Raw genomic sequence first — 15,490 nt, 5'->3', positions numbered from 1 at the left:
TTCGCCCCTTTTCCTTCTCACTGGAGCGATTTGGAATTTCATCCTTATAATCTCTTTTAGAATCTTTCATTCATTTTAATTCATGTAACCGTTTAAGCTACAAAACTCCAGGCCCATGTTTTCCTTGTATAAAGTGGACAGCTGTATTTCTATCTTCTTTGTAGCTCTCTCTTATTGTTTGCTCAAATGGCCAGAGTCACTTTCTGTCATTTACAACCATGGAAGTCTGATATATGAAATCTAAGAAAAAAAATCTAGAATTTCTAAGAATTCAGAGTTGGTGTCTGCCAGGGCTGGTTTTTCTCTTTCTGTGTGACTGGGAACCTTAGGAAACCAAGTAACTTTCCTGTGGCCTTCTGCCACCTCTTCATCATCAACTCATATTTCTTCCTTAGCCCAGGCTAAGGTCTCAGTCACAGGTCACCTCATTGCTTCATCAACCCTGAAAGAATGAAACCATCGCCAATGTAGTAACTCACCAGACCCTCTATTTTAGCCAGATTCCCAGCAGATGTCTGGCTAGTACAAAGTCTCCCTTAATTACTATAACTGCCATTTTTGAGCTCTTCAAATAGGGATTGAAAATAGAACCCACCTCATAGGGTTGTTGTGAAAATCAGATGCAAAAAGTACACACAGAAACAGCACAGTGCCTGCCAGAGACTTAGCTCTTCAGCTACTACTGTTGGGGGCGGGGGGAAGCCTTCTATTTGTGGCAGAGAGAGAAAGAGCACTGGGGCCAGACAGGCCTACATGTCAGCCTTGCTCCAGCACTTGACAGCTTTGTGATTCTGAGCGATGACTCATGCTCTTTGAGCATCAGTACCCTGCGCTGTAAAACTGGTGTGATACTATCAATTTCAGTAGTAAATGAGATAAAGGGTATAAAAATGCATAAAGTTATTAGGTATAAAATTCTGAAATAATATATCTGAGTATTAAATGAGATTAAATGTTTGCAATGTATAAAAACATGCTGGAATAATAATAATTTAAGTGTTGAGATAAACTATATGAAGTAAAGATCCAGTTTAATCAGATTAGTTTGAATATTGAATGATATGTGCATAAATGAATATTAATCAGATCAATACAACTTTAAATGAGATTAATATGCATAAATGGCTGAGTATAGTGTCAGGCACTTAGTAGGCATTTGAATAATGATATGTACCAATGTTACTATTTTTGTTAATATCATTAGTATTCTATTACCATCAACATCCTCCTCAGTTTAGGCTGCAGTACTCTCAGTACTCTTTTTTTTTTTTTTTTTTTTTTTTCGCTTTTTAGGGCCTTCTCTAAGCATATGCAAGTTCTTAGGCTAGCGGTCAAATCAGAGTTGCAGCTGCTGGCAGGATCGTTAACCCACTGAGAGAGGCCAGGGATTGAACCTGTGTCCTCATAGGTATTTGTTGGTTTGTAACCCGCTGAGCCACATTGGGAACTCCATAGGCTGCAGTACTCATAAAGCCATGTTTTACTCTAAAATCTTCACCTTGGTGGTACCAAGTGAGTGTTTAATCATAACAGTTCTGGTCATACATCAGGATCCCTTAGACAGGTATTTACCATTTTCAGATTGCCTTTTCTTCAACCACCTCATGGCCTCTCATGTTAAAGTGGCTCTGGACACAAACTGGGATTTTACATGTTTTACCTACATCGATATTTTCATTCCAGAAGGCTAAATACGATCTTTGAGGAATTCCAGAGTTCTCAAAGGGAATAATCTGCTCCAAAGAACTAGGTCACATAGATCGAGAATGGGAGTGAGCATTATGTATCAAAAAGCTGTATGGGGAGTTCCCGTTGTGGCTCAGTGGTTAATGAATCCGACTAGGAACCATGAGGTTGCAGGTTTGATCCCTGGCCTTGCTCAGTGGATTAAGGATCTGGTGTTGCCATGAGCTGTGGTGTAGGTCGCAGTCACGGCTTGCATTCCACGTTGCTGTGGCTCTGGCATAGGTTGGCTGCTACAGCTCTGATTCGACCCCTAGCCTGGGAACCTCCATATACTGTGGGAGGAGCCCTAGAAAAGACAAAAAGACAAAAAAAAAAAAAAAAGAAAAAAGAAAAAGAAAAAAAAGAAGAAGAAGCTATATTACCGTGGCTCAGCAGTAATGAACCTGACTAGTGTCCACTGGGACTCGGCTTTAATCCCTAGCCTCGCTCAGTGAGTTAAGGATCTGGCGTTGCTGTGAGATGTGGTGAAGTTCACAGATGCGGCTTGGATCCTGCATTGCTGTGGCTGTGGTGTAGGCTGGCAGCTGCAGCTCTGATTCAACCCCTAGCCTGGAACTTCCATATGCCACAGATACGGCCCTAAGAAGACAAAGAAGGAGAAGAAGAAGGAGGAAGGGGGGGGGAGGGGAGGGGGAGGAGGAAGAGGAAGAAGAAGAAGCTATGCAAGAAGACACAAAACTTCCTACGTGGGAAGACAAGACCAATCATATAGATAGGAACAAATTACTTGATTCAGCACTAGATGGGAGAAAAATTATGTACAGAGTACACCATTAGAGTATCCTGGAGGCTGAATGGAGCCAGTCAGAGGGGAGTAGTTTGCTGAGATGATAGTTATTCTTCATCACTGGGTCATGACTGTGTACCGAGGCCCTCCCTCCAGGTCTCCTCTGCTTCCTCCTCCTGCGCAGAGCCCTCAGTGGCTCCTCTGTATGGACTCTATTCGTGGAGCTCCTTGGCCCTCTGGATGCAGAATGGAGAGCTGCAAGAGGGAACAAAGAGGGTGAAGGTGCTCATCAGGCTGTGTTCCTTGTAATGCTCACATGTCCTATCAGAGCTTCCTTCTCTCCATAACCTCCCCTGCCAGGCCAGGAGTTTTCGAAATGGAGTCGGACCTCAGCTCTGTGAGGATGGAGATGAGCCGCACCTCCTTTGCTCATCATTACAACCTTACGCCATGGCTGGCCCCAAAGAGGCATTCGGTTTAATGTATTTCAGCTGAATGAATGCTTGGGGATGCCTCACTAAATTGCATCCTAAGAAAAACCATCATCTAAACCTGCCTTGTGTTCTAGCTGTTAAAAGAAGCCACGCTCTTTCTGAGCAATGGTTCTTAGAAATAAAAGCTCTTAACATTCCCATCCACAAGCTGTGACTGCATCATATTAGTGCTTTCCACTGGTTTCTACTTGGGGCCCCAGATGTTTGAGTCTTTTATTTTATAGCATTTGCTTTTCTGTGAGATTCCAATTAATTGAATTGGGAAAAGCTGTAAGCCCCGTGACAGAGAAGCTATCTTTTTGACAAAACCCACAAGCTGTAACGCCTGAGATTCCTCTGTCTCCTGTTTGCTTAGGTTCATAAGGCTGAAGAACCATTTTTGACTCATGTTCTGTTTTAATATGTTTGGCTGAGTACCCAGAAATTTTGATACCGTCCATATATAGGCCAGAGTGTCCCTTGGGGGAAACGCTCTTAGGTGATGTCGCTTTCGAAGAGCATCAGGGGTAGGATAGGAATCCCAGGGTGTGTGTTCTTACATTCAAGGTTATTTTTTCCTGGAATTTGAAAACATTTGAAAATGTTATTTTCTCTCCTCAAATCACCAATCAATGTTGTTTTCAGCAACAACCACTTAATTCCGTAGTGCTTTTATATTTCTCCCACCCCCATACCTCTCAAACGCCAGAGAGTCTGTGTGAGAGAGTGCCCCCACCACCTGGAGCCTGTTTCAGTTTACCCCAAGTGAAAGTCTTTGCAGCTGCAATGTGCCCACACATCAGAGATGATCGGGACTCCACAGCACTCTGATGATGGGACTCTTCATCGCTCACCAGCAAATGACTCAACTTCAGACTCTCATTTCTCCCCAGGACCACTCTGATCTGCCAGCTGCCTTAGGTTTGGTTTCCTAGAGATCAAGCCTGAGCAGGGATTCGGGTACATGTGATTTACTGAACGGCTGCTCTTAAGACGAAAAAACTTGTGAGGATGTAAGAGTAGTAGGAGAGGGAAGGGAAGAAAGCTGAGCTGGGAGGGGGCCTCAGGTACAATCTAGTCTTGGCCCGTGGAGACTTCTGGGATGCAAAGTTGCCCCATGAAGTTGCCTCTGAAGTGAGGCAACAGGATTGGTCTTTTGTCCCCCTGTGGCAGCCAGGTATTGACTCTGGGATGGCCCTGGAGAATGGTGTACCTTCTGGATGAGGCATTTCTGGTCCTCCCAGGGCTGTTTTCTAGAAAAGGGAAATAGCTGTTAGCTGTTAGCAGTCAAAGCTCATAGCAACTGGGGAACGAATGTACCTGATGTAGATGCTTTATTCTCAAGGAAGTAGAATATGATGCCCCACTCCTCAGCTATGGGCTGGACAGAGTGATTTCTTCCCAGAGACTACAGCACATGGTGGGGACAGAGCTGAGTAACTTTACAGTGGGAAGCCTGACGCATTACCTCTGCCAGGTGATCAAGGGGAACAAGGGAAACCATGTTGATAGTAGGTACCCTGGGCATGATGAGACGGAAATGGCATTTGTCCCTTTGTAATCTTCCTCCCCAAACCCATCACCCCGGTGTAATCATGAGAAAAACACCAGACAAATCCCAACTGAGGGGCCTTCTGCAAAATACCTGACAGTCCTCCTCAAAACTGCCAAGGTCATCCAACACAAGGAAAGTCTGAGAAACTGTCACAGCCCAGAGAAGCCTCAGGAGACATGACGACTAAATGTATTGTGGGATCCTGAATGCGATCCTGGAGCAGAAGAAGGAAATTAGCTAAAAAAAACTAAGCAAATCTGAATAAAGCATAAACTTTAATGAATAACTACATATCAATATTGGTTTAGTGATTATGATAAATCATACTAGTGGAAGATATTAACAGTGAGTACTGACCTAAAACAAAAAGACAGCTAGACATTTCTCCAAGCAAAAGTGGGGTTTGGGGGTCCTCAGAGAATTGCTATTCAGGTTGTGCAGTCATGGAGAGACATGTGAGAGTTCCTACATGGCAGGGAAGGAGAACGCCTTTCTAGAAGGAGAGAGGGAAGTCGGGAGGGTTTTAGTAAACAAAGTGTCCATGAATTTTCACTGGCTGAGTCCTTGCTGGAGAGAAAAGGAGTCTTTTTTCTTCTTGCTGGGCTCTGCTTTTGTCATCGGGCATGAGAGCTTTCCTCTCTGGTCTCCCATCTCTCTTTAATTGAGGTTTCTATTTTTTAATTTTTAACATAGTCTAAACTGGATATGAGGTATATAAGAACTCCACGTGTGGAAAGTATAGTATAGTGTACTGTCCCTGCACATGTTCTGTAAATCAAATACTACTGTAAAATAAAAAATTTATTATAAGAATTTAAAAAAAGAAAGAATGTCTTCCCTGGGGAAATTGGTATGAGAGTGTAGGGCAGGGAAACAGCCACTTGAGGGTTCGCTTCCTGCCTCATCTTGATTTGGTGCAGGAGATCTGGAGGCGAATCCCACAGCAGAGTGTGTCCTGTGTAGAGTCAAGGTCACTGGACTTTGGTATTCCTGCACTCCAGTCATTGACTGCAGATGCCCTGGCATTGTAAACTTGGCACTTCTGGTTGGTTGGTTTGAGTAAAGTGGCTCCAGAAATCCATGGTGACCTTCTGAAGGGTGTTGAGTAAAAGAAAAAAAAAGTGTGTCAAAGAAGAGAATAGACACCTCTTATTGGTTAAAGAAATTCAGGGAGATTTGGGCAGCATCTTTTCAGTGTCCACTATGAAGGGACAGAGAGAATAACTGTCTAGAGTCACAGTGCCAGCAGGTAGCATAACCAGGACTCAGGCCTGGGCTGTCTGGCTTCCCAGCACTATACTGTAGTAGGCCATTCTGAAGGCTTTGGGGCTCTCAGCAAGCCATGAAATTGGAAATATATTGGACATTTTTCTGCATCCTTAAGGGGCAAGAGATAGCAGTAAACATCTGGATGGTGTTTTGGACACCCCTGCGCAAGAGACCCGAAATGTTCCTGCAGAGAAATCTCTGAATGACTCATATATCTGGAAGGAAAATCCCTCTGAAAATTTACTGGAAAAAATGTACTTTTTCTTAGCAAAAGATGCGGTGGGTCTTAGCTAATGGCGTCCCCTGGCTACTGACTCTTTGAGCAGAGAGAGAACAGAGAGCTGGTGGGATTTAGTGGTCATCCCAGTCATCAGAAATTACCATTAGCAAAGGGAATTAATGTCTGATACACTGTGGCCATAAATGTCTATTTCCCACATTACCCCCAGTATCAAGGGTCCACATCTGTCCCATTAAACAATTGCCAAGTGACAGCTCCAGGGACATGGAGCTGCCAGAGAAATCATTGCTAATGCAGGTTTTATAATATCCACTTATATAGCATAATTGGCTTCAGACTCTTTCTTAAGGAAAGAAGCAAGATGGTGTTTAGTGTGGAGAAACTCTTCTTTAAAAGCAATCTGTAGGATAACAGAATGGATATTACCACTCCTAATTACCTGCTTTTATGAACCTAGAGCACAGTAATTATAAAAATGCCACGAGGGTAAGACATGAAAATCATTGCTATTGTTAACAGAATTTGTTGTCTCTAGTTCCTTACCTTTCTGAATTCTGCTTCTGCTACTTCTTTTCTTAAATTAAAAAAAATATTTATTCACTATTCACAATAGCCAAGACATGAAAACAACCTAAATGTCCTTTGACAGATGACTGGATTAAGAGGATGTGGTGCATATACACAATGGAATACTACTCAGCCATAAAAAGAACAAAATAATGCCATTTGCAGCAACATGGATAGAACTAGAGGCTCTTATCCTAAGTGAAGTAAGTCAGAAAGAGAAAGAAAATACCATATGATTTCACTTATATCTTGAATCTAATATATGGCACAAATGAAACTTTCCATAGAAAAGCAAATCATGGACATAGAGAATAGACTTATGGTTGCCAAGAAGGAGGAGGAGGGAGTGGGAGGGACGGGGAATTTGGGGTTAATAGATGCAAACTGTTGCCTTTGGAATGGATAAGCAGTGGGATCCTGTTGAATAGCACTGGGAACTATGTCTGGTCGCGTGTGATGGAGCATGATACTGTGAGAAAAAAGAATGTATACATGTACATGTGACTAGGTCACCTCGCTGTGCAGTAGAAAATTGACAGAACACTGTAAATCAGCTATAATGGAAAAAATAAAAATCACTATTAAAATTATTTATTTATTATTAACGTAGGGTTGACTTACAGTGTTGTGCTCATTTCCGTTGCACAGCAAACTGACACATATGTACATCCTTTTTTTAACTATTCATTTCTGTTATGGTTTATCACAGGTGATTGGATATAGTTTCCTGTGCTGTACAGTTGAATCTCATTGTTTATCCATTCTAAATGTAAGAGTTTGCCTCTTCTGCCTCCAAATTCCCAGTCTATCCTTCTCCCTCTGTCCTCCCCCTTGGCAACCCTAAGTCAGTTCTCTATGTCTGTGGGTCTGTTTCTGTTTCACAGATGGGTTCATTTGTGCCATATTTTAGATTCCACATGTAGTGATAGCAAATGGAATTTGACCTTCTCTTTGACTTCACTTAGTATGATAATCTCTAGTTGCATCTATGTTGCTGCAAATGGCGTTATTTCATTCTTTTTATGGCTGAGTAGTATTCCATTGTACATATGTACCACATCTTCTTAATCCGTTCCTCTGTCAGTGGACATTTAGGTTGTTTTCAAGTCTTGGCTACAACTTGGAATAGTGCTGCAATGAACATTCAGGTGCATGTATCCCTTTGAATCTTTGTTTTATCTGCATATATGCCCAGGAGTGGGTTATATGGTAATTCTATTTTTAGTTTTCTGAGGAACCTCCATACTGTTTTCCATAGTGGTTGTGCTAACTTACATTTCCACCAACAGTGTAAGAGGGTTCTCTTTCTCCACACCCTCTCTAGCATTTGTTATATGTAGACTTAATAATGGTCAATCTGACTGGTGTGAGGTGGTACCTCATTGTAGTTTTGATTTGCATTTCTTTAATAATTAGTGATGTTGAACATCTTTTCATGTGCCTGTTGGCCATCTATATGTTTTCTTTGGAGAAATGTCTATTTAGGTCTTCTGCCCCCTCCCCTTTATTTTGTCTTTTTGGGGCTGCACCCTCGGCATATGGAGGTTCCCAGGCTAGGGGTTGAATTGGAGCTACACCTGCTGCCTATACCGCAGCCACAGCACCACAGGATCCAAGCCACATCTGCAAGCTGCACCTCATCAAGTCTAACAAATGCAACACTCATGTAAGACTGGTAACAGCAGAAGCTATGCGTTGGTGAGGGCACAGGGCATGCAGGAAATCTCTGCACAGTCCTCTTAATTTTTCTCCAAACCTAAAACTGCTCTGAAACAATGAAATCTTAAAACACACACACACTTAAATAAAAATGTGATTTCAGGCATCAAGAAGCTCTATCAGGAGTTCCCGTCATGGCGCAGTGGTTAATGAATCCAACTAGGAACCACGAGGTTGAGGGTTTGATCCTTGCCCTTGCTCAGTGGGTTAATGATCTGGCGTTGCCGTGAGCTGTGGTGTAGGTCGCAGACACAGCTCAGATCCCGCGTTGCTGTGGCTCTGGCATAGGCCGGTGACTACAGCTCTGATTAGACCCCTAGCCTGGGAACCTCCATATGCCGCAGAAGCGGCCCTAGAAAAGCCAAAAAAAAAAAAAAAAAAGAAGCTCTATCAGAGAATGTTCGCCAAAGAGCCACGTGCCCCCCCATATTTCCCAGCTTCCCTTGAAGTTAGGTTGGGGACAGGCAACTCACAGCCTCACTGGATCCTTAACCCACTGAGCAAGGTCAGGGATGGAACCTGTGTCCTCGTGGATCCTAGTCAGATTCATTTCTGCTGCGCCATGATGGGAACTCCCCTTCTGCCCATTTTTTGATTGGGCTCTTTGTTTTTCTGTTGTTGAGTTGTATGAGTTGTTTGTATATTTTGGAGATTAAGCCCTTGTTGATTGCATCATTTGCAACTATTTTCTCCCATTTTATAGGTTGTCTTTTCATTTTTTTATGGTTTCCTTTGACATGCAAAAGCTTATAAGTTCAAGTCCCATTTATTTTTATTTTTTAATTTTATTGCCTTGGGAGACTGACCTAAGAAATACTTGGCTACTTCTTTATTCTTATTTTGCCAATAATTCTGAATGCTCTCTGTTACTATTTACTATTCAGCTTAGGCAACACAATGCTCCTGCAGCAGTTAACCTTGAATTATAAGAGGTTTATATCAATGAAGACATCTCTCTGTGTGACACGCCTTCTTATACGTTTCTAGTTTCTGGAACACGTGTCATCCCAGGGAAGAAGGGTATTGAGGCTCACTAACTCTTAATTGACTCAGCTTTAGAACCTTGTGTCACTTCCACTCAGAATCTGTTGGCCAGATCGAGTTGCCTGTCCCCAACCTAACTTCAAGGGAAGCTGGGAAATATGGGGGAGGGGGGGCACGTGGCTCTTTGGCGAACATTCTCTGATAGAGCTTCTTGATGCCTGAAATCACATTTTTATTTAAGTGTGTGTGTGTTTTAAGATTTCATTGTTTCAGAGCAGTTTTAGGTTTGGAGAAAAATTAAGAGGACTGTGCAGAGATTTCCTGTATGCCCTGTGCCCTCACCAATGCATAGCTTCTGCTGTTACCAGTCTTACATGAGTGTTGCATTTGTTAGACTTGATGAGGCTACACTGACATATAACCACCCAAAGTCCAGAGTTTACACTTGGGCTCACAGTCTAGGGTTTGGACAGTTGTGCAATGACATGCATCTATCATCGTGGCATCGTACTGAGTATTTCCACTACCTTAAAATCCTCTGTGCTCAGCCTGTTCATCCCTTTCCCACACCAGTCCCGGCAACCACTGATCTTTCCACGTCCCCATAGTTTTGCCCTCTCCAGAATGCCACACAGTTGTGATCATACAGTATGCAGCCTTTCCAGGTTGGCTTCCTCCACTTAGTAATATGCATTTACGTTTTCGCCATATCTTTTCGTGACTGTCTTGTATTTTAAGACAATAAGAAAGTATAAGATAGAAGATGCTATAATAAGGGCAATTCATAATATGAATGGCTATTTAAATTTGTACCAATTAAATTTAAAAATCAGTTTTTCAGTTACATTTGCCACATTTCTAGTGTTTAACAATACCTGTGGCTAGAGGTTATCATATTGGCCAGCACACAGTGTAACAGTTTCATAATCACAGACTTTACTAGAGTATACTAAAATGTTCCAGAATATTCTAGTATATTCTGGAACAAGTGACTGGTTGTACTTTAAGTGTAACAGGTTTCTAGAGGTTCACCCTCGCCTCTGATTTAGGCCTCCTTTGTTGGAAAGCAGCCTTATGTGCTGCAGTGATTTTGAAGCTGTGTTAGGCAGAGATCTATTTTGGTTTTAGTTGTATGGCAGGCATCCATGTGAGATTTACCTGAAACAACAGCCTTCACCATAGATACGTGAAGAGGCTTAGGATACAGAGATTCCTGAGCTTAAATTCTTGTCTTTCCATTTATGGGCTATGAGATCTCAGACAAGTTAACTGATGCTCAGAGTCACAGAATTGCCACCTCTAAAGGCTGAGACGAAAATACTCACCTCCTAGTGTTATTATGAAAGTGACAGGAGTCAGTATGCAAATAGGCTGTCACGGAATCTGATGCTTTTAAGTAAGGGCTAAAGAAAAGATGAATATCTTCATAGTTATCGTTGTAATTATACAACCTTCATCGGAAATTTCAAAGTAATTGTGGGTGACGTGAATCTGGAGGGAACATGGAATTTCACACAAGCAGGATTCAGAAGGATCTTTAAAAGGTGGACATTACGGGCTTAGTTTGGGTCATAAAGTTCAGGGGAAGACAGAGGCCAGACCGTAGAGGATCATGTAGGCTGTGCTGTGACTTAGATCTTTATTCTAGGAGCAACTCAAAGTCCTTGAAGGATTTTTAGAAGATAAGGAAATAGCCTGGTCATATTTGCTCTTTGAAAAGATTACCCTGGCTGTAATATAGAAAATAGATTAGAAGTGGGAGAAAAGTAGATTTAAACATTTGGCTTTCAACAATTATTCTGCTGCTATTGGTAAATAAAAGAACCTCCTTGGAGTTCCCTGTGGTGCAGTAGGCTAAGGATCTGGTGTTGTCACTGCTGTGGCATCACTTCCATCCCTGGTGCAAGTTCCATCCCTGGCTTGGCTACTTCCACATGCCATGGGTACAGGAAAAAAAAAATCCACCTCAAAAGCCTAGAGCAAGACCTTTAAAAAGTTTTGAAATAAAATTGTTTTATTGTTTTCTTTTACAGTTTTTCATGGAGAAATTGAACATGTTTTTATGTAGGCACTTGCTTTTCTTCCTTCCTTCCTTCCTTCCTTCCTTCCTTCCTCCCTTCCATTCCCTTCCCTTCCCTTCCCTTCCATTCCCTTCCCTTCCCTTTCCTTTCCTTTCCTTTCCTTTCCTTCTTTTTTTTGGCTGTACCCACGGCATATGGAAGTTGCAGGGCAAGGGATACAACCAAGCTGCAGTCATAATGCGGAATCCTTAAGCTGCCACGCCAAAGGGAACTCCTGCTTTCCTTTTCTAATTTGTTTTTGTGACTTGAACTTCTTAAAAATTTGTCTTAAGAGTTTTAATTACAGATTTATAGGCATTCTTGGTGTTATCAGGGCATTATCAATTTGTTATATTTTCAAAACATGTATTGAAGTATAACTGATATATACACAAACAATTGTGTACACAGGCATGTGTGCATCTGTGTGTGCCTTGTGGGGTTCTTAAAGCAATTTTCTATGTGTTTGGTACTTTTAAAAGTTAGGAAAAGCTTTAATTTTTGTATAAAAACTATATCTGTTTTTTTCCTTGTGGTTTTTTTAAATCACATTGATTACTTTGAGAAAAGCTTTAATTTTTGTATAAAAACTATATCTGTTTTTTTCCTTGTGGTTTTTTTAAAATCACATTGATTACTTTGAGAAAAATCTGCCAATTTTATACTTTTAAGAAACCTTTAAAAGTGTCCTGTGGGAGTTGCCCTCATGGCTCAGCAGTAACAAAGCCAACTAGTATCCATGAGGATTCAGGTTCATCCCCTGGCCTTGCTCAGTGGGTTAAGGATCCAGTGTTGCTGTGAGCTGTGGTGTAGGTCGCAGATGCAGCTCGGATCTGGCATTGCTGTGGCTGTGGTGTAGACTAGTAGCTGTAGCTGTGATTCAACCCTTGATCTAGGAACTTCCTTGTGCTACAGGTGTGGCCCTAAAAAGACCAAAAAAAGAAAAGTGTCCTGTGTATACATTTAACTCTTTATTCCATCTTGAACTTAGCCAATGGACTAGAACTCCTAGAAACATTTAAACAATAATTTTGGATATCATGTACTCTCATCCAATTTTCAGTTTTGGTAGGAATGTTGCTAGTGTTTCACCATTAAATATAATGGCAAGTCAATTTAACTTAGTTTTGGTTTCAAATTAAGTCAATTTTATTTTATTCCTAATATGCATTTTTTGGCTTTTAATTATGACTACATTTTATTGATATATTTTTCAATTTACCTTTACAGTTTAACTGTAAACATGATGCACTGTATTATAGATTATCTATTATTGAGTTTCCCTTGCTCTAAAATAGTAAACTCTTTTTGGTTGTAGTAAGTTTTTCTTTCCTTCATTTATTCATGCATTCATATAATAAATACTCGTTCAGTGCTTCCTATATGGTCAGCACTCCTTTGGGGCTCAGCAGGTGGCATCTAAGGAAGGACCATGGGGTTTCTAGTCTCTAGAATAATAAACATACACAAATAACTATAAAGAAAATCATAAGACAATGAGTAAACTGTGAACACATGGGGGGAATCTATTTTTAGATGGTCAGAGAGGACATCTCCATGAAAGTGACCAAGTAATGAGCCAGAGAGAACCCTGGAGAAGCAGTTCCAGCTTCCTTTTCTCTCTGGGAGGTTCTCAGCTCTTAGGGGCACATAGTCTGACTTAAGTTCAACATTGTCCCTTCTGCTCTTTACTTCCTCCAATAATGACCTAGTTCTGCTATTGAACATCTGAACTCCCAGTGAGCCTCAGTAGAGAGCTCTCAGTATGGTGTCTTTCTCTTCTCCACCTGTTCATCCCTGTGGCTCCCGTCCTTGTTCTGCAAAAATCCATGTTCTTCCCTTTTTTTTTTTTTTGTTGCAAAAAGCTTTATTTTTTCCATTTGGTCCAAGACCTGGGGTAGGGCTCTAGGGTGGTTAAAACAGTGACTTGTGGCTGCAGAGAAGGGCTTCTGGCAGAAGCCCAGGCACCAGAGGGGCTCCTCAAAGGCCACTGGGGTCCAGAGGCTCCTAGTCATGCTTGAGAGTGAGCTTTTCTAAGAGGTACTCACCCAGCCCAGGCTGGGGACCAGACAGGCTGGGAGTTTGGTCAGGTGGTAACCCATCTTCTTGATGAGCGTCACCTCCTCATCCAGGAAGTGGCTCTTCTGGAAGTCACAGAGGTGGGGGTCTGCATGGGCAGAACTCAGGGCATGCAGATCCAGAAGGCCCTGGTTCAGATTCTTCTCCAAGAGAATGGCAGCTTCCATATCATCCTGGGTTTTACCCCACTCATCTTGAGATGTCTTGCACATCTTGGAAGAGGGTGCACCACCATTACTGGTTTTGCATTTTAAGGAGATGCTCAGCGTCCTTGCACTTCTCCCCAGCCAGTTTGAGGAAGAAGTGGCTCACACTCTCCAGAGCCACATTGTCACTGTTGAAATGCAAGCCCAGAGAGAGGCAGGTATAGGAGTTCTGCAGATGCATGTTGGTCAGGTGGTTGACGAAGGCCTCTACCTCAGTGAAATGATTCTGATGAACCTGGAAGCTCATGGTTGATTGGTAGTAAGAAGCTCAAAAAATGGTGTTGGCTGGTCCTGGAGACCAAAGATAGCTAAGTGGCTGATTCCGAAGGTTGCGACTGGAAAAAAAAGCTGTAGGGTAGTCGGACACTGAAGCAAGGGGCCTCCTTGGGTCTGTTCCATCCAAACACTGTCAATGCAAGGGACAGACCCACGGGACTGCTGAGCGCACTGCTCCTGCCCATTTTTTTAAAGAACATAATTTCTAGAGACATGTTATTTTTTCCAATGCCCCATTATCACTCTTTATTTATTTTATTGTCTATTCATTTAGTCATTCTTTATTCATTTGATCCACACATTTTGTTAGCATCCTCTTTGATCTGGGTATGATATGACTGTAGTCCTCTTAGCATGTCCTTAGAAGGTAAGGGGCTTCTAACAGACTGAACCAACTTCCTTATTAGCCCACTTGGGTGTTGGCTTTTTTCTCTCTGATCAGATCTCAGTGCTGTGCACGTGTACAAGCTCACATCTTATACTCAGCAGGAAACTCTTTCTCGCACAGGTCTGCTGGAGAGAGGGAAGGGCCTTTCTTACTCCACCTTGGTTTCTCAGATGATAGTACAGTTCTTCGTTGTCCAGTGTGGGCCTGGGAGATTATATTGCTAGTAACAGGGTAGTTTCTTAGGTAGCCGAGCATCTCAGGCTCAAAGCTAATTCTTATCACTGTACTTGTTAATGTTATTGCCTTAGAATGAATGTAGATAAAGAGGAGCTATTGATAGGGAGAGGAAGAACCTCCTATGACCCTAACTCTGGATATCTGAGAAAGGTGTTCCTAGGTCTCGCCTTCCATATCTTTGCTGGGCACTGTAGAAATAAAGGGCATAATATGAAATTTAATGGAATAAAGACCCGATGTGTTATCTGCTTTCTTTGGGGGCACATTTGCTGCTATGAATTAAAAGGTGTGACTGGCTTATATTCCAAAAATGTGCTTTTGTCTTTAATCCCTATCATCAATGCAATTAGAGAAAATTCCCTTTGGCTTTTTGTCATAGTTTTTTTCTGCAAGGACCAGCTACTGTCTTATTATTTGTATCTTCAAGGATATTTTAATAAAAATTTGGAAGGAGACAGGCATAACAGGCATGAGTGTTCTGTCTCTATATTCACCTAGAAGTGTCCCTAAGAAAATTTTCTAACAGAATTTTGACGATCGAATATGTTGTTATTATGAGAATGTACTTCCAGCCTGTGGAGGTGTTCAGACATGAGCTGGGTCGTCACTTGGCTGTGACACTTGAAGTGGTGGTTTCAGGTGTCTTGAGTCAGGAACATAGATGGGTTTTGCCCTGTGGATCCAGTCTACTGGATAGTTACTGGCCATCTGGGCTCAATGAAAGAGTCTCATGATCCATTAACAAGGTCTGTTTTGGGCATGGGGATTGTGAACAGTAGAGACACACTCAACATGCCTTTGTCATCCCTGGAAAAGGAATTGAACTAGAAGATCTATATTGCACTTCAAACACTGAGAATTATCATATGAGTTCTAAAGGAAACTGTTTTAGAGATGATAAGATGATGCGTTTGCATTGGTGTTGTCTCTAGAAGGTCAGCCACTTATGGGGTCTGTTGGTTT

The 15,490-nt window shown here is 41.9% G+C and overlaps 1 protein-coding gene and 1 pseudogene across 27 annotated transcripts in view; one reads left to right on the top strand and one right to left on the bottom strand.

Annotated features, from left to right (window-relative positions):
• CDH13 (cadherin 13) overlaps positions 1–15,490 on the top strand; it is a 1,446,594-nt gene that overhangs the window by 366,258 nt on the left and 1,064,846 nt on the right. The window lies entirely within an intron of this gene.
• Positions 13,349–13,972, bottom strand: LOC100626543 (ferritin light chain pseudogene; annotated as a pseudogene). Its single transcript, XR_014805357.1, has one exon. The product of XR_014805357.1 is annotated as a ferritin light chain pseudogene (transcript).

The sequence above is a fragment of the Sus scrofa genome, chromosome 6, assembly GCF_054392235.1.
Source record: "Sus scrofa isolate SSC_HxYL_T2T_F1_AM1 chromosome 6, Sscrofa_HxYL_maternal_Yorkshire_Landrace_v2.0, whole genome shotgun sequence".
Lineage (NCBI taxonomy): Eukaryota > Metazoa > Chordata > Mammalia > Artiodactyla > Suidae > Sus > Sus scrofa.
The sequence above is the reverse complement of the archived record's forward strand: the minus strand, read 5'-3'. Positions and strand labels throughout refer to the sequence as shown.